This window comes from Protopterus annectens, chromosome 1.part1 (genome assembly GCF_019279795.1).
Source record: "Protopterus annectens isolate FY-2018-M chromosome 1.part1, PAN1.0, whole genome shotgun sequence".
NCBI classification, from domain to species: Eukaryota; Metazoa; Chordata; order Ceratodontiformes; family Protopteridae; genus Protopterus; species Protopterus annectens.
Genome location: NC_056726.1, coordinates 1,586,762,184 through 1,586,785,960, shown reverse-complemented (window position 1 = coordinate 1,586,785,960; position 23,777 = coordinate 1,586,762,184).

Genomic DNA, 23,777 nt, shown 5'->3' with positions numbered 1-23,777 from the left:
TCACCAACAGACACACACAGCACCTCTCCATAGCCCAGCTAACCAGCAACCCTTCCTGACTACTGCACACAATGTCAACTGTTTGGCACAGCCTAGGCCTGTGGCACTCCCACACCACACCTTGTGCATGTGATGATACCTGTGCCACATCCCTGCCAGCCATACCATTGATGCAGGAATATGCAAATATGTGTCAGATGCACAGGGTGACTATAATACATTACATGACATGTTGTAGTGGTGTTGTGTTATGCCATGACAAGTGCTGTATGGTGGGGTGTGTCATGAGTACACTTCAAAGTGTTTGTACCTTGGTTGCATGATGTTAGATTGGCGGTGGTTTTGCAGACTGACAGGACTCTCTCAGAACTTTGTATGTTTCTGTTGCAGAGGTCTGAGTGACTATGATGTGGAGACTTGGTAGCAGTACAGCAGCTCAGGATGGCACGATTGCAAAGCAGAAATATGACATCAGCAAGGAACAGCTGTATATGTGCATGGTTACCCGGGTGCATATGTGTAGAACAGTGTGTCAGGGGTAATGGGGGCAGACAGCATACTCCTGCATGCATACCCAGTGGCAATGCATCCTACCTTTGTTACATGTCACCTGGGTGTTCTGTACCTACAAGTGTAGGTGGTGTAAGATAGCATTTATGCCTAGTTAGATGTGGGCTATTTAGGGCCAGTAGCTACTCACAGGGCCTTAAAATCTATTACCATTACCCACACATTGGCAAGACATTCACTCAGCTGCAGGGCAATACATTTTCACATATACACAATTAATTGCTCTTTTTGAGATTAGAACTCCATCTGTCTGGTAGTACATACTGTATACCACTTACTTACTGCATGCACTATGGAGCTTATGTGTTCTGAGAGTGTCTGACACTGCTATTAAGGTTGATGACATCAGCAGCAGTTGATAGGTAGGCCACTGTTGTGGAGAACGCTAGTCAAACGGTCATAAAATGATTGACCATTGCACAGACATATGTCTGATAGACCTGTCTGTACTGCTGTATGGGAAATATGTATATACACACACACACACACACACACACACACACACACACACACACACACACACACATACAGTTTTGCTTTATGAGATCAGGACCCCTACCCATCTAATAGTATATGATAGGCATGTTTGTACTGCTGTATGGGAGTCATGCACATATATACCCACACATAGTGGGTGATATGAGATTAGAAGCCCTGACTCCCTACTATTACACACGACAGCTCACAGTACTACTTGCATGCACCACCAGTTATATTTGGTGTACAAGTGGCTGCAGCACTGCATCACTCTACACCTTAGATATATATATATATATATATATATATATATATATATATATATATATATATATATATATATATATATATATATATATATATATATGTGTGTGTGTGTGTGTGTGTGTGCCACATACTGATAGCTAAGGGTAATCATGCCTGAGGGGAATAGGGAGAGACAGATACATACACATACCTGTCTGTATGCACAGTGATATATTCACATCTCAGCTCTTTAGGCAGATGAGCCATTAGACATGGACCAAAATTAGCTAATTGTAGGAGCATGCCCAGTGTGACCATCAGTACTTAGAAGTTGACTCCAGGCCAGACCTACCTGTACTCCAGTCCTGTGTGCTACAACCAATTGGCTGCTGCACCTCATTCAGCAGTTCAACACCTCCCTGATATTATGACTAGGGATTCCCCGGCTGTGTGATGCACATAATATCTGATTCATACCTAGGGTGTTTACAGATTGTAATCGACTGTACAGGGTTTTGCATCATATGTCTGGTATGTTTTACACAGCATTGTGATTTTCTGGTACATCAGTAGCAAATCATTATAAATTGATGTTATGAACTGATGACAGACAGTTCATTTACTGACTCCATACACAGCTGGAAACCCACGCTACTGGATGACCTGTTATTCTTTGCACTGTCTACATTTGTGTGGCCATTAGTTAATCCTTCTCCTTATATGTGAGCCTTTGTCCTACTCCTGTTCATGGCTTTGACCATATTTCCTGTTCTAAATAGTTGTAGGTATGCTTTGACTGGGGCACATGATGTAACACCACATACACAGGGTAACAAACATCACACCTCTGACTGTATATGTTTCACAGGTTGAACAGCATTCTGCCCTATATGTCTGCTCTGTTCCTCAAACAGTTGTGTTGTTTTGGTAATGTACAACTACATGGTCCCCACTGACTTGCTGTAAGCACTGACACAGTTACGTGATGGCCTGTACATCCTGCTGCTACTCTGACTTGTTACAACCTGCTGTTATACTAGCCACTTTCTAGGTTACTCAAAGCGTGTGTAATGTCCACAGCTGTGGCCATCTGTCCCTCCATTGTCTCTGGCATTGTCCAGGTTTCCTGCAGTAACAAATAGTGACATATTGACAGTCTGTTGGACTCCTACCATAGGAGTACCTTACATACCATGCAAATTTGAAGGTGCAGCCAGCTTTGAACCATGAACACCATCAGCTATACAAATGTACTTAGCCCACTAAGCCACACTAGCCACCAGAAAGGCTGACACTACCAGAAGCAGACAGACATGACTTTGCCCTGTGTATATTGAGGAAATAGGACATGTTGCCAGGCTGTTTTGGACAGCCCTGGGATTGTGTGGTCTGCTGCTATTACCTTGCTAGCATACTGTTACTTCAGCTGTATGGGAACACAGCTGTGTTGGGGGTAGGGGACTACTGCATTTACACTCATGCATCTGTTCTATAACCCCACTATTTGGCAATTCCCTTGCATAGTGCAGTGGGTTTTTCTGCCTTGTGGCACACTGCATATTATGGGGCAGACAGTATTGGACAGAGAGTTCCTGTTGTCCCACATAGCTGTTAGTTCTCTGCGGGTAGCCCAATAGCCCATTCTATTCCCTTGCATACATGCAGCAAGTCCATACCTATGCTATCATAGTTTAATACCCCATACATTTCTTGTAAAAAAGAGTGACTTACCTTGTGGCTGCAGCAGGTGAGACTCTGATGCACACAGTACACAGCCAATTCATGGTAAGGTACAGGTTATGTGGTGTGGCTGGCATCCTTTTTACTATGTATGTGAGTCAGCATGAGGTGTCAGTCCCTAGGACCCTGGGTTGTTAGTGCATGCACTATATGCTGCCTCTTTGCCAAGGCCAGGGCATACTGGGCACACCTAGATCTGCCTACAGGGGAAAGCTCAGGAGGTTCCTCCTCCAAGTCCCCCTGTGGCTGTGGGGACCTTGTCACTGGTTGGGGATGTGTGTTCATTCCCTGTGATGATCCTGCTGCAGCTGTTTCCACAGGATCATATTGTGCAGCATGGCACATACTGTGAACATCTGTGCACATGTGGCAGAAAAGTACTGCAGGGCTCTACTAGATATATTGAGGCAGTGGGACCGTGACATAAGCAGTCCAAACACACACTCTATGATGTTCCTAGTTTGTGTGTGTGTGCCTCATTATGGCATTCTTTTGTAGGTATGTATGCATTTCTGATGAGTGTCAACATCCACGGTTCCAGTGCATAGCCAGCATCCCTCAGTAGATGGCCTTATGGGATGTCCCTCCTGGCAAACATCTGGTACAGCTGTGATGCGTGCCAGATATGGGAGTCATGACAACTGCCAGGGCTGCCAGCACACACACTCATGATAATGCCTTGAGCATTGCACATGACCTGGCAGTTGATGGAGTGATACCCCCTGTGGTTGACATAGACTCTACCCTCCGCATCTAGCAGTGCTTTGATGTGCACTGTTATTGGCATGCTGTACAATACTGACTGTTATTCCATTTATTTTTGTGTTCTGTATGCTATGCAATGTTATCTTTCTGGGTTAATTGGAACACCATTGTATGCTGTTACAACTAACGGTTAAATGTGCTGTACATGACTAACCTATACACTTTGAAAATACCTCATCACCATAGCATGAGTGGGAAGGCAAGTTCCTGCAGATCCACTACTCCACCTCAACTAGCCATGGCACCGGGTCCCAGCACATCTGGGACCCAACCCTGAGCTGCACCTGGGGGCAGAGAGGGAGTGATCACCCAGTGACAGATTCCAGGGATGGTGCACAAGATTGTCCAGCATGATATGGACAATCAACTGCACCAAATTGAGGGCAGACCAGTGCATCTGGAGGAGAAGGCTACCCCCAGCACCCAGCCCCCAGAACAGCCACTTTTGGGGACATGAAGGAGCAGTGGTGACTACCCATGGGTGGGGAACTCAGTCCTGCTGCTGCCATCTGTGGGCACTTTGTACTCTGATTCCATAACACCCTCCCTGTCCAAGGTGTTTACTCCCCCATGTGTCATACACTGCCACTGTCTGCTGTCTTGTCTGTCTTGTCTGCTTGCAAATACTACCTCTTCTACACAGCTTACCTCTCCACACTTACCTATATCCTTTCCCCAACATTTCACTCTCTTCTTAAAAAAGTGGGCATCTGTCTTACAAAACAAATATTGCCCCATACATAGCTTTCCATTTTGAACACACCTACACTGCCATTAATCAATCATTACAGCAATTAATCAACAAAGTCATGTCACACACACCCCTCCCTATGGGATGTGAGGCTTCAAATTCCAAATTGTCCACAACCCGCACAGCTGTTGCTATAAAATAAATGGAAAGCTATGGTCCTTCCCTACACCCATCATGTACATCTCTACCTGCCTTTGAAATTGCTTTCCCCCTGCTTGCCCCCATCTCACCACTTTCCTATCACCCCTTTTTTCTTTTCTTTTTCTGGAAATAGCACAGGTTTAAGTGGCACATTGCACAAACCTGCTTAAAACTGAATTAATCACCTTCTGTCTTTTTGACACTGTTCTGCACATCAGCAAAGTGATCATCATGGCAAGTCTTAAACCCAGAATCCTACCAGCTATGGTATAGAGCATTAGCTCATTAAGCCACTCAGCTTTGTTGACTAACAGGTGTTTCCATAAACTTACCCTGTTTATCAATGATGCACATCACAAAAACATTCAACCCTGTCAAGTTTCAAACCCCAAACCCTAGCAACTACAGCACAGTGCATTAGCCCACTAGACCACTCAGCTATGAGACGCAGCAGGCGTTAACAGAAAGATATCTTTATTGCCAGTGACAAACTGCTTGTACATATAATGGGAAAAATGACAACATACCTGGGACTGTGATGCAGACAGCAAACCAGTACACAGACAAGTAAATGTTGATGGATGGATGTGAGGCCTAGGGTATCAGGAAGAGCTGACAACTGCACAGACTGTTGCAGAATGTCCACAGTTGTGCCAACTACATTTGGCACACTTGTCACACAACCTATGCTGTGTGCAGATGTACTGGCAAGTCAGTACACATTCTGATTATGAAATCATGAAAGACAGTACAGTGTCACATGCCATACCCATCCGATCACACATGTTCATGCCAATCCTGTCTAACATACTGTATGCATGCACATATATCTTGCAAATACACCTGCTAGAGTTTTGACTCCATAGCTCAATCTGTTACATTCCTGGCATGCGTAACATTTTTCCACCACAGTTCTGGCTTCCATTCCATTGTGTTGCATGTCAAGTACATGGCTGTCAAAACAATTAAATTACTGAGCCGTGCAATCTTAAGCATAACTTTTTTTCTGCTACTGCAGTCACTGCCACCCATATTAGCATCTCATAGGCCTGTAGGTTGGGACACACTTCACAAATTTGTATAGGTGTCCTAAATGGCACCTACCATAGGTTCATAGGGTCATATGTGTGTATTAGGCTAATGGCCCTGGAGCCTTTACAAGCCTAGCCCATAGATGTGCCTCAGCATCGTGCTGCCCAGTGTTAGTTACCAGTGCCTGTATTAAGCAGAGACACTGTAGTGATCTCTGGTGTGAACTTTCTATTTCCCATCCACTCATCAAGATTTCTCTTGAAGAGGGCCAGTGAGATGCTCTGCTTGACATGTATCAGAAGTTTATTCCAGAGCATGGGCAGTCTCTGGGTTATGAACCTCTCCCTCCAGCATGTTCTGTTGATTGTGGTAATGAGGCTGAGGTCTCTGAAGAATGTGGTGCACAGGGATTGGGATTTCTTTAGATGTAACATTTCTAACAGAGCTGGGTCTGACATAGTTTTGTATGTCAAGCAGAGATCACCTCTTAGTAGATGATATGAGACAGAGAATAGGTGGAGTTTTTTAAGTCTGTCCATGTAGGACATGTGTTTAAGGTCTAAGATCCTTTTTGTGAGGTACTTCTGTGGCCTCTCCAGATGTTGCAGGTGTCTAGTGAGGTGCATGCTAAGTGGGGTATTGTACTCAATGATTTGTCTGAGGGAAGAGTAGAGAGATGATGACCTCTTTCTTCCTGGATGCAAACACCTTGATAATGAGATGTTCCACATAAAATGACTTTCTGACTACAGTGGCAATGTGGTGGTCAAAGGAGAGGTTGCTGTCAACCTGTGTCCCCAGATCACTTATAACGCCTTCAGTGTTCAGTGGGCTCCCATCAATGTGGTAATTAGTGGGAACTGAGATTTTCCCAAAGGGGATGATGACACATTTTTTGGCATTAAGCTTAAGGCCATGGTTTCAACACCAGTCATTTGTCTCATTGAGGCCTTTCTGTAAGATGTCTGCATCACTTAGGGAGATAATAATGGCTCCCAGCTTGCAGTTGTCTGTGAACGTGGTCATCCAGAGTCCCTTGTGTTGGCCTGGACTTCTGAGAAGTAGATGCCAAACAGGAGAGGACCCAGGACCAATCCCTGTGGGACTCCGCTCATGACTGGTCATCAGACTGACTTGGAGTCTGCTACTTTCATGCTGTGGGGTTCTATCTGTAAGCCAGTTTGCATCCCACCTAATGATATATGGGTTGATGCCTAGTTTGGTGAGTTTATCAATACTTCTCGAGTGAGGAATGGTATCAAAGGCCTTGGCCAGATCGAGGTAGGCTGTATGAACTGCCTTACCCTCATCCACAGCTCTGGTGACTGCCTCAAAGAAGGCAACCAGGTTGAGCACGCATGATCTACTTTTCACAAAATCAAATTGCATGGGATCTAGAGTTTGGAGATTCCCTATATCTTTGTTAATTAGGTCCATGATGATGTGCTCCATAGCCTTACACATCAGACTCATCAGGCTAATGGATGGCACTATTACATAACATATGTACCAGAGGAATATGCCTCACCTGGACTGTTATGGCTTCCCTCACCCTGGCTATGCTATGACAACAGAGCTGTCACTGCTCTCTCACTCACATATACAGCTTCCTGTCCCACAATGTGTTCACAATCCCCAGTATGACTCCTGGGCAGAATGCAGCATCTGCAGCCTTCAACATATTCATCAGTATGTTCAGCTACCTGCTACATACTTACCATACCTCCCAAACACCTAGAACAGGGAATCCACACAACACCCACACATTGGGGGGGTGGTCAAGTGACAGTGACATGTGTCAAAGTCTTCCCCTACAAACATACACAGCTGCTAGACCAGCAGCTACTGCAGCAGTATGCATATTCTGATGCAAATGATGTATGACACTGACATCTGTCTGTCTCCTTACTGACCTCATCCCACATTGTTAAACAGTAAACTGTCACATAATCAGAAAGTCTGTTCACAATGGCCAAACATAGCATGATAAACTGTGGATGTACCACATAAATCCAAACAGTGGACAGTATTTTAACCTGATTTCTGTGATGTTGTAATCCCCACACCATGATAATGTCCTTCTCACAGGCCAGGAAAAGTGTAAAGGCCTACATAAAGGCCTCAAATACAGCACTGTGTTGCCATGAATTTGGCTAATGAAAATGCAACCCAGCTGTTCTGAATACATTTAGCAAGTCTGAGCCACAGACTGGTGCACCAGCAGTCAGCTGTTCATGAGCATTACCTAGAAAAGTCAAGCTGCTGCCTATGCTACACAGGTCTGCGACTTTCTCTGTGATGACAGACTGCGCTATCCCACATTCTACCACAGGATTTCAGCACATAAAGGAGTACAGCACAATACCAGGTATGTAATAGTATTCCCCATGTAATCTGATGCAGTTGGGGGAGGCAGGCATGGGAATTAGGGTTTGCAACAATAGAGGTCTGTGGTAAATATCTTGGAATTACATGTCACTATTAGTCAGCTGTCCAGCAGCTACAGGCTTCCCTTTTGGCTCTGTCTACTGTGACCTAGATCACAGCTCTGGCCCTGAGTCCCCCCAGCAATGGTCAGGTCATGTATGAATGCGACTGGATTGTACATTAGACAATAGTGACTGTCAGTAGTGCTGGATACAGCTGCCATATCACATGATGTAGTGTCAGTCTGCTCCTCTCACTCTGTGAATGTCACACAGGCATAGTTCAAGCATTGTCCAGGTGTCCCTGACTGTTCCTGACATACTCTGGCTAGGACACTGTGTAATCAACACCTGTATATCATCGCCTGAGAGCTATGGCTAGCATATCTGTTGACCCCCTACAGCAGGACAGCAGGTTATAGTCAGTAGTAGTGGGGAGACACAAGCTCCATCTCAGCAACTGAGTGTACATATGGAGCATGCAACATGAGGGATGAATACAGTAGTAGATATTAAAGTACCATAACTGTTTTCTGAGGTGTCTGGCGTGTGACAGCGAGATTCTTCACAGTCTGGTAACAACCATTACATATTGCGCAACTGTTTTCCAGACATCCACATTTGTCTGGCACAGGGTCCACATATATCAGGCACATGTACACATTCTGCAAACATCTGTGTACTGTGGATGTTGGATACCCACAAGAAGGATACCCTACAACACGTTAGCAGTGCTCTCTGTAATTGTGTCACACAGATTTTGCTGGACTGTCCCCATATACACGTAGTACCATTCACCTATTTGTCAGATGGTGGATGTATGACATGGTACTGATATGCCGCCCATAGGGGACACACCACAGTAAATGTCAGTGATGGGAGTAGACACATAACAACACAGTCTGTCACAGCACACAGGGCCATAACTGGTATACCTAGGATCATACAAGGTTACTAGGCTATTGGCCCTGAGGCCCTCACAAGTCTAGCCCAGAGTTTAGCCCATGTGTATGCAGGTCAGCACCTGATGCTCCAGTCCAACAGGGACACAGGTGGTATCCCAAGTATGTATGTCCTGTTAACCATCTGCTACCCTGGCTGATGTGGCAGAGTGCCCATTCCACAGCTGGGTGAGTGTGTGGGACACACATCTGACCCACAAACAAGTCCTGTTGATGTGACACCAGGTTAAGGGTGTGTATGTGGGTTAATAGAGTGGATCCTGACTTGCAGTTGTGCAGAAGCCCCATCAAGGTGGAGTCTATTATTGCCTTGTAAGCCAGACAGATGTCACCTCTCAGGAGTCTGTCTGAAACTGGGTAGAGGGATGTGCTAATCTGTGTATAGCAGATATGTGAGGCCATGGTATTCCCTGCTGTGGAACCTCTGTGATCTCCACAGCCTTTGCATGTGCTTTGCCAGGTAAATGACCGCATGGGAATTATACTGAATAATGGTCTTTATTAGGGGGGAATATGGGGATGTTGTGACCCCCATGTCCCAGGATGACATACCAATACATATGAGGTGGGCCATGTAGAAGGTTTTCCTTACAACGGAAGCAGCATGGTAGGCAAATGTCATGTTGCCATCAACCTGTATGCACATAATTCTCTTGACTGATTGCATGCTTAGGATGTTGTTAGCACTGTGATAATATGTGGGGACATCACTCTCCTCAAAGGGTACAATGCTGCATGTCATAGTATGCAGCTTGAGGCCATGTTTCTGTAACCAGTGATGTGTCTGTGTGAGACCTTCTTGGCAGATGTCCACATCACTAGGGAATCTGGTGACAGCACCCAGCATGCAGTCGTCTGCAAACATGGTTGGCCATAGCATAATGGCTGTGCCCTGCACCTCATAAGAGTACATCACACGTAACAGAAGCCCAAACACAGAACACCAGGCTATGTCGCTAGTTATGGGTCTACCACTTGGGGATATTCCCCTATGTGGACTAGGTGGGCCCTGTCAGTGCACCAGTGTCCTACCCATCTGGTGACATATAGGTAGGAGCATATATCTATTATGGCCAAATGGGGAATACTGTCAAAGTGTTTGGCCAGGTCTAGGTAGACAGTGTGAATTGTTACCCAACATCCATGGCTTTGGTGACTGTGTCAAAAGAGGTAAACCAATTGTAACAGTCACGATCCCTGCCTTGACAAAGCATAACTGTGCATATGTGTGGAGGTCGCCAATATCCTTGTTAATGAGGTTCACTATAAACTGTACCATGGCCTTGGAAATCAGCCTACTTAGGCTGATGGGTCTGTAATGTGCCAGATTGTTATTGTAAATGGGTGACAATGGGTGTCCTCCACTCAGCTGGGACAAAGGTGGTATTCTGGCTTTTGTTGAAAATAAGTGCCTTATGGTGCTGCATGGTCATGCTTGGGGTCATGTAGGATGCATTCTGTGATGTCATAACTCCCATGGTGGCTGTATATCATAACTTTGAGGTGGCAGTAGTGACATGTTCCCTACATATAAGGGGAAGGGGGCAGGTACTGGGGATGTCCTGATGTACTGATGGGGGGCCAGGGGGGGTGAAGCCTACACTGAATCTGTCAGGCATCACATATGCTATACCTACACCACTTGTATATCTGGTGTCCTTGACCACCACTACTGAGCATATCTGTGTGCTTCCTGTGATGTTGCAGATATATGTGAAGAAGGGGAGTTGATTGTAGTGGATGTCACTAATGTGGGCTGGGGGCTTTTATTTGCAGGATTCCAGTAGTGATGTTATTTGCTAGTTCAGACTAAGGTGACATTGTGTCAAATGGGCACCTGCCCCTACATTGTCTTGGACAGCAGTATGTCATCCCTGTTATAGACACTATTTATTGCAGATGTCCACCAGACAGGTATATGTATCCTTGCAGAGGATGATGTAATCCTTTTGGGTATACCTGACTCCATGCATCTATATAAATGCACGTATAGTGCTTTTGTGTATTTGTGGATATTGGTGCCTGTTCCTACAGAGGGGGTGGGGGCTGCAAAGCTGTGTATACCACCCCTCAGGAGGCTGTAGTCAACTTTGGAGTTGTATGCATGTCTGACCCTAGCTAGATAGGTATTATGGGAGATGGTGACTGCAAACATGACCACTTTATGGTTGCTTTCACCACAGATGATGACACTGTCAGGATGCTGCATTGGCTACCTGTTTTGTCTAATATCAACTCCAACCGACCTTCACCTCATGTGGGGGGTAGCACCTAGCTAATCCCAGGTGTTTAAATTTCCACTGTTGATGGATCTCTGGCCATTTGTGTGCTGGAATGAATACATCTTCCAATGCATATTTAGGTAGTTTAAGTAACCCAGGATCAGGGTACAGACTAGAATCCTAATATAGTTGACCAGGTCCGTATAGGCAGAATGGGCTTCCTGGTGACATATGGGCACTGGTAGCTGGCTATGATATGGATAGGTGTCTTGTCAATGATGAACTGCCCATGCAGTGTCCCCGTGCATCTTACTGCCTGTACAGCCTGGAGATGTGTATGTCTTTCATATATAGTGAAACCACGCATCCCAGCTCCCACAGTTTGGGATCTGACCATATGACAGCATGGGTGACTATGTAAGGGTGGGGTGCTCTCTGCAGTTTTGAACTATGTGTATGTGACTGCACAGTTGTCAGCATTTCCCAGGGTTATGAATGCTTGCAATGAGTGCAGATTCATGTTTAGACTCCTAGCATTTAGCAGTAAGGCTTGCAATGTATGATGTGCTGACAGTTGTATGTTGGTAGTGTTAACCTCACCATATCTCCTAATAAAGGCACTATGGGGGTGGCAATAACCATTGCCAGATGAATGAAAGCCAGTTGAGACAGATGTAGCCACCTTTGGCAAAGCATCATGGTCTGTTGATTATATCATCCCATGGTCTCAGGTACTGGATCCTCATGGAATGGCACAGGATCGCAAGCCAATTGTTAAGGTCAATCATTTCCTGATTGAATTGTGGCATCATTCTGGGTGACAGCGAAATGCTGCATAAGGCTAGGGACATGCCTGCCTGGAACACATAATCAGCGTGCTAAATCATGTCGCACTGCATACATTCCAGTGAGGTAGGTGTCAGGGCAGGCACACCAGCATGGACTGTGACACATTCATGACAGTACCTGTTGTTGAGAGACAGCAGTGCATATGTGATATGGCATATTCTGGCACCTGGCTGACAAGTAACTTTGACCTTACCCCTATACAGCCTGGTGACAGACACATCTGTGTGTCTCACAATGGAGTCTGGTATGACTAACATGTTTTATTTATGGTGACATCTTCATGGCTATGGGACACAGGTGTGTGGCTATGTGTGCTGTGGAGGACTGTGGAGTTCGCATGTCTTTGGCTAGGAGGTCTCCTTTGTTAGTGGATGTGTATGTTGCAGATCTATGCATATGTCGGTGTGTGTTGTCTAGGTGTGGGTGGTGTGTGAGGTGTGCTGATTGTGATGACAGCCTGTTCAGTGCCAGATGTGTGGCCTTGACAGGGAGAGAGCATGGAGTGTAGGTTACTAATGTCATTACAACTCTCACAAATTGTGCTCCTTGGTGGTGTTTGTAGATGGTTATCTGTTTGCATGAAGCAGTTGCTACACGGTGCCAGAATGCACATGTCAACAAGACTGGCAGGGGAAACTGTAGGACATTGTACAGCCATATATTCTAGACTCTAAAGGATGAAGCCCATGGAGACCTAAGGGCTGGGTCTACAGCCCAAGTGCTTAAAACAGAAGTAGGAGGCTGATACCACTGCATTCAATGTAGACAGGCTATAAACAAGCTGGAATAGGTGCAACAGTAAAATGCAGTTGAACACCTAAGAGAACATGTAGCAAGTAGCAGGAAACAACAAGATCAGGATGGCAACACATGATGTATTGGCACTATGTTGCTGATAGCCACATACATAGTGTGGTGATAGGTGGTGCAGTATGATGTGGGAGTTAGCGGAGGATATTGCTGGCAAATGTGGATGTGCAGGGTGTGTACATAATGGAGAGCAATGTATGTGGTCCTGTGATGTGTTCCCCTCTTCTTGTCTTTCAGGTGTGATGTATTGACGTAGGAACCCACCATTTTCAGACACGGCGAATGCTGCCATACTTGATGGACTGAGACTCCATCACAACATCCTGCTGTGGAGGAGTCACCATAATCAGCAACAATGCCCTGCACTGTGGGCAGACCTCGTGGCATCATTGAACCATGACGGGCAACAGGAAAGGAGCTATTGAGCAGTTCTGACACCATGCCACAGACATAAATAATGCACAGCAAAAGGACACAGCTGTGGCCAGGGACCGTGTTGACACCGGTGGAGGGCCTGCAACATCACAACCACTCTTGGTTAGAGAAGAGTTCCTGGCAAACCTGGATCCAGCCACCAGCTCACAAAGATCCATCACACCATATGTCATGGAGGTGGTTGGCACAGCTTCTACAGCAAAGGAGCATCCAGTTAAGCCTTCTGTTGATCATATCATCCCAGGCTCTCAGGTACTGGATCCCCCTGGAATGGCACAGGATCACCACTCTTTGGATTAATACTGTAGCAGTCATAGTGGCAGCCTCTGCAAACCTGTACAGGGATGTCAGGTTATTCTGCATTTGTGAGGGGAGTGGTTTGTAACACACATGTGTACACACATATTGAGAATGTCAGCAATGTGGGAGGAATCACAGTTCGTACTGTACATCTTGATAGATGCACATAAAACCCTGTACCAATACCACATTTGTGTCTGCTGACAGTACCTCTCCCACACAATTCCATAGGTACCTCTATTGTGGCCGGAGTCCATCATTCTGTAGCTGGCGAGTGTGCAACTGTATTGTCATGGCTCAGCTATACCCTAAGCATGCTCAGGCCTGCCAGTTTGCCATGGACACAACTATTAAGCTTAGCCATATTGCAATACTTGTATATTCACTTGTGGAGGGGTTCACTGCACTGCATTACATTTGTAATCACAGTAGCATATTTGCTGGAGCTGTAACATGTTCACACATAGTTTTGTGAAGGTCTAGGCAATCTGCTATACAGGAGGGCATTAGTATGGTGGAAAAATGTGTACTGTGTTAAAGGTGAAGGTCCATCAGATACACTGACATGTCATATATCTCACAGGTGTATATTACTAACAACACTAACTGGACATAGCTGCACTGCATTTGTTAAAGGCCTGTCTTGTCTGTGTCGGTTCTGGTCTGCTTGTGTGTTGTGCATGGGATCAGTAATATGGTGTGGTATGTATAATGCAGTTGTGCCACCTCACCTGTATGTGTAAGTATGTGTGGAGCAACAAACATAATAGTACAGGGAGTAATGTAATCATGTTGTCTTCCACCTCACAGTTGACCATGGAGGTTGGAGTGTGTCCCCTTCACAACCTGATGTAATTGTCTCATCGGACTCTAGTGATGATGGTGGCCATAGTGAGGCACAGGTGGTGTTATTGGGGGGCTGAATCTGTGCCATGTGTTGACATCCCATTTCCTCTCCCAATATCCCTGCACACAGTCAGTATGCCCACACATACCCTATCTCCTGTGGCCACAGATATTGGACAGTCTGAGGGTGGTGACATCGAACAGGAGTGTGTGGCGACTATGGTCTGTGACTGTAGACAGCAGCCATTGCCAGGGAGCTGGTGATGTCCCACACCGCCAGATTGACAGGAGTGCTGGAAGGAGGATTGCTGGCCATCTATCACATGTCAGAGATGTCACAGCACATGTCACCTGACACATGCATCGTTCCATCCTGGAGGTGCAGGCATGTTTTGAATGCAACACCAGATGGATGCTCAGGATCATGGGTGCATCACTGCCTGGCATCCATGACTCTATCCATGGCACTGGTGATGCCCTACATCATTTTGCCGATGTAGTGGATAGACGGTGGCTGAGACATTGCTACTCCTTAACCATGCAATGTCCATGGTGGCAATGTGGTGGGAGTAGTGCGTTGGACATGTGGACGTAGGTCAGCAATAACATCAGCTGAGAGCGCACATGGCCATGCACAGTCACACTCCAGTAGTGGCAGTACTACCAGCACTACCAAAGAACCAAAGAGAGGGGTGCTGTACACACTACAGTGTGGCAGGCCATGGGCATGTCATCCTGGGTAGCCCACAAGGGATGCTGACCCAGCATGCACCAGTCACCATCAGCAAGTAATACTGCATCAGACCCTGGCCATGGTGGTGACAGTGGCACTCCTAGTTGGACCAGTTTCCATGTTCATGTCCGGAGATGGTGAACTGTACATTCTGCCCTGTTCATAGGTTCATAGGTAGGTACTACACTATCGGCCCAAGGGCCTAAGTAAGCCTAGCCAACAAGGTTCCCTGGCTTATGTCACCCAAGCAAGTTATTTTCCTGTATCCCTGTTGAGCAGAACCACAGAAGTGATCCCTGGAAACAGCCTTTGCAAGTCTTGAACCCAGGACCTTGCACACCATAGCCAAAGTGATTTACTAGATATGTATGGCCCATAGCTGTCCAGCATACCCTCGTGAAGGGCTAGCACATGCCTTGACTGTGTACATGCAAACACTCACACATCACTGTCACATGCAGGTCACCACCAGACACACACAGTTCCTCTCCATGGCCCAGCTGACCAGCACCCCTCCAGACACACACACACAGACACACACACACACGCGCACACACGCGCACACACACACACACACACACACACACACACACACACACACACACACACAGACACACACAATATCCACTATGTGTCACAGCCTAGTCTTCTGGCAACCCCAAACCACAATCTGTGTATGTGATGATACCTGTGCCACATCCCTGTTATCCATTCCATCGATGCAGAGACATGTTAATATGTGTCTGATGCACAGGGTGACTGTAGTACAGTTACTGACAGTTAGTAGTGCAGTAGTGTTATGCCCTGTAAGGTAGTGTCTGCTGGCATGTGTCATGAGTACACATCACAGTGTATGTACCTTTGTTCCATGATGGTGTTTTGGTGGTAGTATTGTTGACTGACTGTTGCCTCTCAGACCTTTTCTGTTTCTGTTCCAGGTCTCTATGTGTCTACACCATGGGAAACTACTGCCAATACAGCGGTTCAGGATGGCATGGTGGCAATGCAGGAATGTGATGTCGCTAAGTTACGGATGTAAATGTGCACGGTTGACTAGGTGCGTATGTGTAGGACAATGTATCAGGGACAATTGGAGCAAACAGCATAATCTTGCATGCATACCCCTTGACACTGCATACTACTCTTGATACATGTCATCTGGGAGTTCAGTAGGATCATAGGTGCATAGGATCATAGTTACTACAGTAATGGCCCTGGGTCTCTAACAAGCCTAGCCATTAGTTTATCCCCAACAGAATCATCTATCAGCATCTGTTGCCCCTGTCATTGAGGGACACAGGTGGGGCCCCTGGGACAGATTCATGGTATCCCATCCACTCATTATGTTTGCACTTGATGAGGGTATGCATGGTACTCTGACATGTATGGGAAGTGCATTCCTGAGCCAGAGCAGCCTCTGGGAGACAAACCTGTTTATCCAAAAGGTTTTGTTGATGCCGCCTATCAGATTCAGGCCTGTTGTGCTGGTAATGCATGGGGAAGTAGGGTCACATATATGATGCAGCTGTTGAAGGGCAGGGTCCAACATTGGGTTGTAGGCATGCCACAGCCCACCTCTGGGCAACCTGTATGATACTAAGTGGGGCACTACTGATTAGAGGCTGTCTGCATAGGACAGGTGTTGGAGGGCATGGATTACCTTTGTGGGTATTAACATGGCCTTTCCAGTTGGTGCAGATGTCTGGATAGGTACATATCAAATGGGCCATTGTACTAAATTATTGTTCTACTGGCTGAGGACTATACAGAGGTAATGTCCACCTTTTTCCTGGATGTACTCCCTTGAGTTGCACCACGTAAAAGCCCTTTCTGACCACTGCTACTACATGATGGTTAAATGTGACATTGTTATCAAACTGAGTATCCAGATCACTCAACACAGGCTGTGTGTTTATGGGGTTGTCAATGATGTGGCAGACAGTGGGAGACTGTTCTTGCCATATGGCATGATGGTACTGTTTTCTGCATTTAGCTTGAGGCCAGGACCTTGGCACCAGTCTGTAGCTGATGTAAGACCCTGTTGCAGTGTGTTATCATCTGGTGGGTCAATAGCAGATAGCACACAACTTACATTCGCCACAGCCTTAGTCAGTACCTCCATATGTGGGTGGTGGTGGTTAGCATTCATGCCTAGATACATGTGGGTTATGTTGGGGGCAGCAGCTACCCACAGGCCCTCAGCATGTATAAATATTGCACACCCATAGACAACACAGAGTAGGGCTGCCACCTTAACAAATGCCCAATGTGGGACATTTCTTGTAGTATCGTGACAGTTGGCAGGACAAACCATACCCATGGGAAGTGGAAAGGACAGGAGTTCTCTGGGTCTGCCAATATGACATCTTATTTTTGAAGCATTTCCCTAGGTTATGCTGTGTCTCAGAACATCTAGGTTTTTCTAATGTAAAGTGACTGGTTTATGCAATTATTACACACATGTAGAAAATGTTTTTTGTCCTACACTCTTGGAACGTATGCATTGTTTTAGTTGTTTTCATAGGACATACCTACCCAAACATGGACTACAAAATGCACAGTGGGGCAGGTGTTGGGTCTAACACAGTCACACTGCTGCAAGGGGATATACGTATACACGCACACAAATGCACACACACACACGCGCGCGCACACACATACACACGCACGCGCACACACATACACACACACGCACACACGCACACACGCACACATGCACACAAACACATACATACACACACACACACACACACACACACACACACACACACACACACACACACACACACACACTCATGAACCAACCTTGTTGAGAGTAGAACTCTTACCTGTCCAGTTATATATACTATAGTGCTACATACATATTGCATGTGCCATGGAACTTATTTGCTTTTGCAGTGTTGGGTACTACTATTCAGGTGGATGACATCTGCAGGTGCCATAAAGGATGCCACTGGGGGGGGGGGGTCAACAGGTTTGCACAGGTCCTTAAATGGTATAACCATTGCATACAAACACAGGTAAGACAGCCACACTGCTGCAAGGGATATGCATGCATGCAGACACTCAGAGTTACCAGATTTAAGATTAGAATCCTTACCTATCTACTTGTATATACTATAGTGCTACGTATGTATCATATGCACCATGGAGCTTATGTACCTGGAGAGTGTCTAACTGTGCACGTAAGGTGGATGCACCAGCACACCCTGTAAAGTAATCCAATGGGGGATTAACAGGCCTTCAAAATGGTATAACCATCACACACACACACACAAAAGGCAGCTACCCTGCTACAGAGGATATGCTTCACGCACAAACACTCACACAGCTGCCAGTTCTGAGATTAGAGCTCCTACCTATCTAGTTGTATGTACTATAGTGCTACATACTTATCGCATGTGCCATGGAGCTTACAAAACTGCAGAGTGTCTAACTGTGCATCTAAGGTGGATGACATCAGCAGGCCCTGTAAAGTAATCCAATGGGGGAATAACAAGGTGGAACAGGCCTTAAAATGCATTGGTATTGCATACACACAGCTTCAGAGGGATATGCTTAGACACACATACTGAGTTGCCTTTGCTGAGATTAGAACCACTATCTATTCAGCTGTATACACTATAGTGCTATACACTTATTACATGCACTACAGAGCTTAAGTGTCTGAAAAGTGTGTAACTGTGCATCTAAGTGGATGACATCAGCAGGCTCTGAAAAGCAGGCCACTGGGGGGTTCACAGGTAGGCACAGGCTTTAAAATGCATTAGCACTGCACACACATAGGCGAGAAATAAACACAACAGCAAGGGGATATAGTTGCACACATGCGCACACACTCATTGAGTTGCCATTGCTGGGATTAGAACCAGTACCTATCTATCTGTACACACTGCAATGCTACATAATTATTGCATGCACCACAGAGCTTATACATTTGGATAGTGTCTGCCACTGCTGTTGAGGTGGATGACATCAGTAGTTGCTGACTGGGAGGCCACTGTTGTGGAGAACAGTAGTCACAGGGCCATAAAATGAGAGACCATTGCACAGCCATAGGCCCGTTGGGCATGTGTATTCTGATGTATGTGGAATATATACACAAATACACACAAATGGTGGCTGATGTGAGATGAGAACCCCTACCTACCTACTAGTACACATTAGAGCTCACAGTACTATTTGCATACTATTTGCACATGCCACTGGTTAGAGTTGGTGTATGAGTGCCTGCAGCACTACATGTCTCTATGCCTTTCTGGGTCTCTCTCTCTCTCTCTCTCTCTGCCTGTGTGTGTGTGTGTGTGTGTGTGTGTGTGTGTGTGTGTGTGTGTGTGTGTGTGTGTGTGTTTATAATATATATATATATATATATATATATATATATATATATATATATATATCAGTGCTTTGGCTGGCTAACATCTACCTGAAATCAGCTGGATGTATAAGTGAATTTAAGTACACTTTTATCTGCTCTTTTGCATATAGTATTGTATTTAATTTATTTATTTGTGTGTTTTACACTGAATATTAACTCAACTGAAGTTGTGGCTGTCTCTCTACAGAGTACTTTTTAGAATTTCTGTGTAGCCATTGATAGCAGTGGAGGGTAGTTTCAGCTCATCACTAACATCCTGTCTTGCCTTATATAAGTAGTACATTTTGAGTTATTTAAAAGCCATGGTGGTACAGCAGTAGCATTGTTGCCTCACAGCAAGAGGTTCTCCTGTTCGATTCTCGGCTGGAGTGCCTTCTGTGTGGAGTCTGCATGTCCTCCCCACAGTTGAGTGGCCTCCAAAAGACATGCGTGAAAGGGTGTGCCTTCACTGAAGGTTGGGCATTGGGCTGATAACTCAGCACCATAAAAAACAACTGCCAATCATTAGCGGACCAGAGTTCCACTGTGGTGACCCCTAACCCGGAAAAAGCCGAAAAGACAAACATTGTATTTAATTTATTTATTTGTGTTTTTCACTAAATATTAACTCAACTGAAGTTGTGCCTGTCTCTCTACAGAGTACTTTTTAGAATTTCTGTGTAGCCATTGATAGCAGTGGGGGATAGTTTTAGCTCATCATTAACATCCTGTCTTGCCTTATATAAGTGGTACATTTTGAGTTATCTCTGCTTAATATCAGAGCTTTGGCCGGCTAACATCTACCTGAAATCAGCTAAATGTATAAGTGAATTTAAGTGCACTTTTATCTGCTCTTTTGCATATATTATTGTATTTAATTTATTTAATTGTGTTTTTCACTGAATATTAACTCAAGTGAAGTTGTGGCTGTCTCTCTACAGTTAGTCCCCCACTCACCCTCCCTGTTCTTGTTTTGCTATTAATGTCGGTGGCTTTGAAATTGCCCACCCCTCTTGTAGATTTGTATTTGGATAAACCTTTTGGGCCTATCTCATTTGCTCACTCAGCTGAGATCATATTCACTGCAGTGAGATCATATTCTGATTTCAGCCACTCCTACTGTGTACAAAGTGAGCATTTGGGAAGGATAATACCTGTAGCCTCTTAATCCTGCTATGTTCCTTCCCTCAAAAAAAAAAAAAAAATATATATATATATATATATATATATATATATATATATATATATATATATACCTTATTGAACTGCTCTTACTGTAACTGTCTTAGTTGCTCTTCTGCGTGCTGTTATCTGTTCAGTCGCTCTTAGTCTGCACTTATTACTGCTTGTTAGTAGCCTTCTAATTTACTGCCTTCTGCACTTGTTTTTTAGTCATTTGTTAATTTAATTGCATTTATTTGAACTGTATTTGCCGTAGTGTTGCTACACGCTTGGGTGTGCTGGCCTGCACTACAATTTGAATTGTATTTACTGCTGTTTTAACTGCTTTTCTGTAACAAAAAAAAAATCTAAGCTTATTTCCTGCCTTTCCTGTAACTAGTCAAGTCCAGACTTGGGCAGGACTGTTGGTAAGCTTCTGAGCGCCCCAAGTCTTTCTGTGTTGGAGGAAAGCCTTCTAGCTTATCAGTGGGAGTGGTAAGCACTAAGTAGCCTATCTACCATGGGAAGAGTGGGTTTTTGTCCTGAAACTGTAGTTCATTGGCTGTTTGGGCAGTTTTTTCATCTCTTTCTACTTTATGGTTAAAAGCCTGTTTTGCATTTAGTCCCTGCCTTTCCTATAACTAGTGCAGTCCAGGTACAGATTTGTTGTATCCAGGACTGTTGGTAAGCTTCTGAGCCCCCCAAGCCATTCTGTGTTGGAGAGAAGCCTTCTAGCTTATCAGTGGGAGTGGTAAGCACTAGGTAACCTATCTCCCACAGGAGGAGTGGTTTCTGGCCAAAAAATTATAGTTTATTGGCCATTTGGGAAGCTTTTCCATCTTTTTCAACCTTCTGATTTAAAAGCCTGTGTTTGCACTTGTTTCCTGCCTTTCCTGTTACTAGTCTAGTCCAGGTACAGATTTGCTGTATCCAGGACTCTTTGTAAGCTTCTGAGCCCCCCAAGCCTTTCTGTGTTGGAGGGAAGCCTTCTAGCTTATCAGTGGGAGTGGTAAGCATCAGGTAGCCTATCTACCACAAGAGGAGTGGTCCCTGGCCCAGCAATTGTAGCTATTGGCTGTTTGAGCAGTTTTTTTTCCATCTCTTTCAACTTTGTGGTTTGAAAGCCACACTTGTGCCTGTTTCCCGCCTTTCCTATAACTAGCCTAGTCCGGTTACAGAGTTGCTGTATCCAGGATTGTTAGTAAGCTTCTGAGCCCCTAAGCCTTTCTGTGTTGGAGGAAAGCCTTCTAGCTTATCAGTGGGAGTGGTAAGCACTAGGTAGCCTATCCTCCATGGGAAGAGTGAGATTTGGCCCAGAAATTGTAGTTTATTTGACCGTTTGGGCAGTTTTCCATCTCATTCAACTTGCTGGCTTAAAAACCTATGTTTATACTTCTTCCCCACCTTTCCTGTAACTAGTCTAGTCCAGGTACAGATTTGTTGTATTCCGGGACTCTTTGTAAGCTTCTGAGCCCCCCGAGCCTTTCTGTGTTGGATGGAAGCCTTTTACCTTATCAGTGGGAGTGGTAATCTTTAGTTAGCCTATCTACCACAAGAGGAGTGGTTCCTGGCCGAGAAATTGTAGCTATTGGACGTTTGGGTAGTTTTTTCCATCTCTTTCAATGTTCTGGTTTAAAAACTGCACTTGCGCTTTTTTCCCACCATTCCTGTAACTAGCCTAGTCCAGATACAGAGTTGCTGTATCCAGGACTGTTGGCAAGCTTCTGAGCCCCACAAATCTTTCTGTGTTGGAGGAAAGCCTTCTAGTTTATCAGTGGGAGTGGTAAGCACTAGGTAGTCTGTCTACCATGAAAGGAGATGTTCTTGGTCCAGAAATTGTAGTTTATTGACCATTTGGACAGTTTGTCCATCTCTTTCAACTTTCTGGTTTAAAAGACCACATCTGTGCTTGTTTCCCATCTTTCCTGTAACTAACCTACTGGTAGCACTAGAAAGCCTTAAACTGATACAAGTTTTCTAGCTTAGGAGAGAGACTTTGGAGTGATTAAGTATCAGTTTTCTGTACTTTCCTGCTGTACTTAACTGTTTTCCACCTAAACACAAATTTTCCAGCGTTTATTGTAATTTAAAAGCTTGTTTTTTTTCACATATTGTACTTATTTGACTGCCTGCACTTTTAAAAAGTTGTTTTTTGTTTAAATAATTTGTTTAACTGTTGTAGGCTACACACTAAAGTGTGATAGCCTTTTTTGATCGTTTGTAGTCGTTTAGAGCTGTTTTGAGTATATTTTTTACTGTTTTTGCCTTATCTTTTCAAAAAAAAAAAACAAAAATAAAAACCTTGTTCCCCACCTTTCTAAGCTAGTATAGTCCAGTTTTCAGGCTAGTGCTGAATTCAGGGCTGTGATACTAGTTTCTGAGTTGCCCATACCTTACTTGCATAGAAGGAAGTTTCTCTGTTCACCTGTGAGAGAGGGGAGCTTTGAGCAACCTATCTGTCCCTGGAGGAGTGGTTCCAGCCCAGAAGTTAGTAGTTTATTGGCCATTTAGGGATAATTTCTATCTCTTTCATTTCCCTACTATAAAAACCGCGTTTGCACGGTTTTGCGCACTGGGCAGTGCCGGTTAGCTACAGTTAAATTATTCCTGGCTCCACTAGGTCTCCTCTTCAGTTTTTCCCTTGAAACTAGTCTAACTCTCAACCTAAGCACTCAAAAAGCATCTTACAGCCCAGCACTTGCTCAGACCTAATAGCAAGTACTAATATACCCTGACACTGATTGCCCAGCAGGGCAAGACTCTTTATTCACCCCTCACCAACCAAGCGACTAAGCAGCTCACCCTACTATTCAGGCATGACCAAAGGGCAACTTCAGGTGCACTCTCCAGTCCAGCTGGTGAATCTGGGTATCCTGAGGCAATGTTGCAACTGCCTCATGTACACAGACAACCCTCTCCTCCTACCACAAAACACTAACATATGCAAGAGA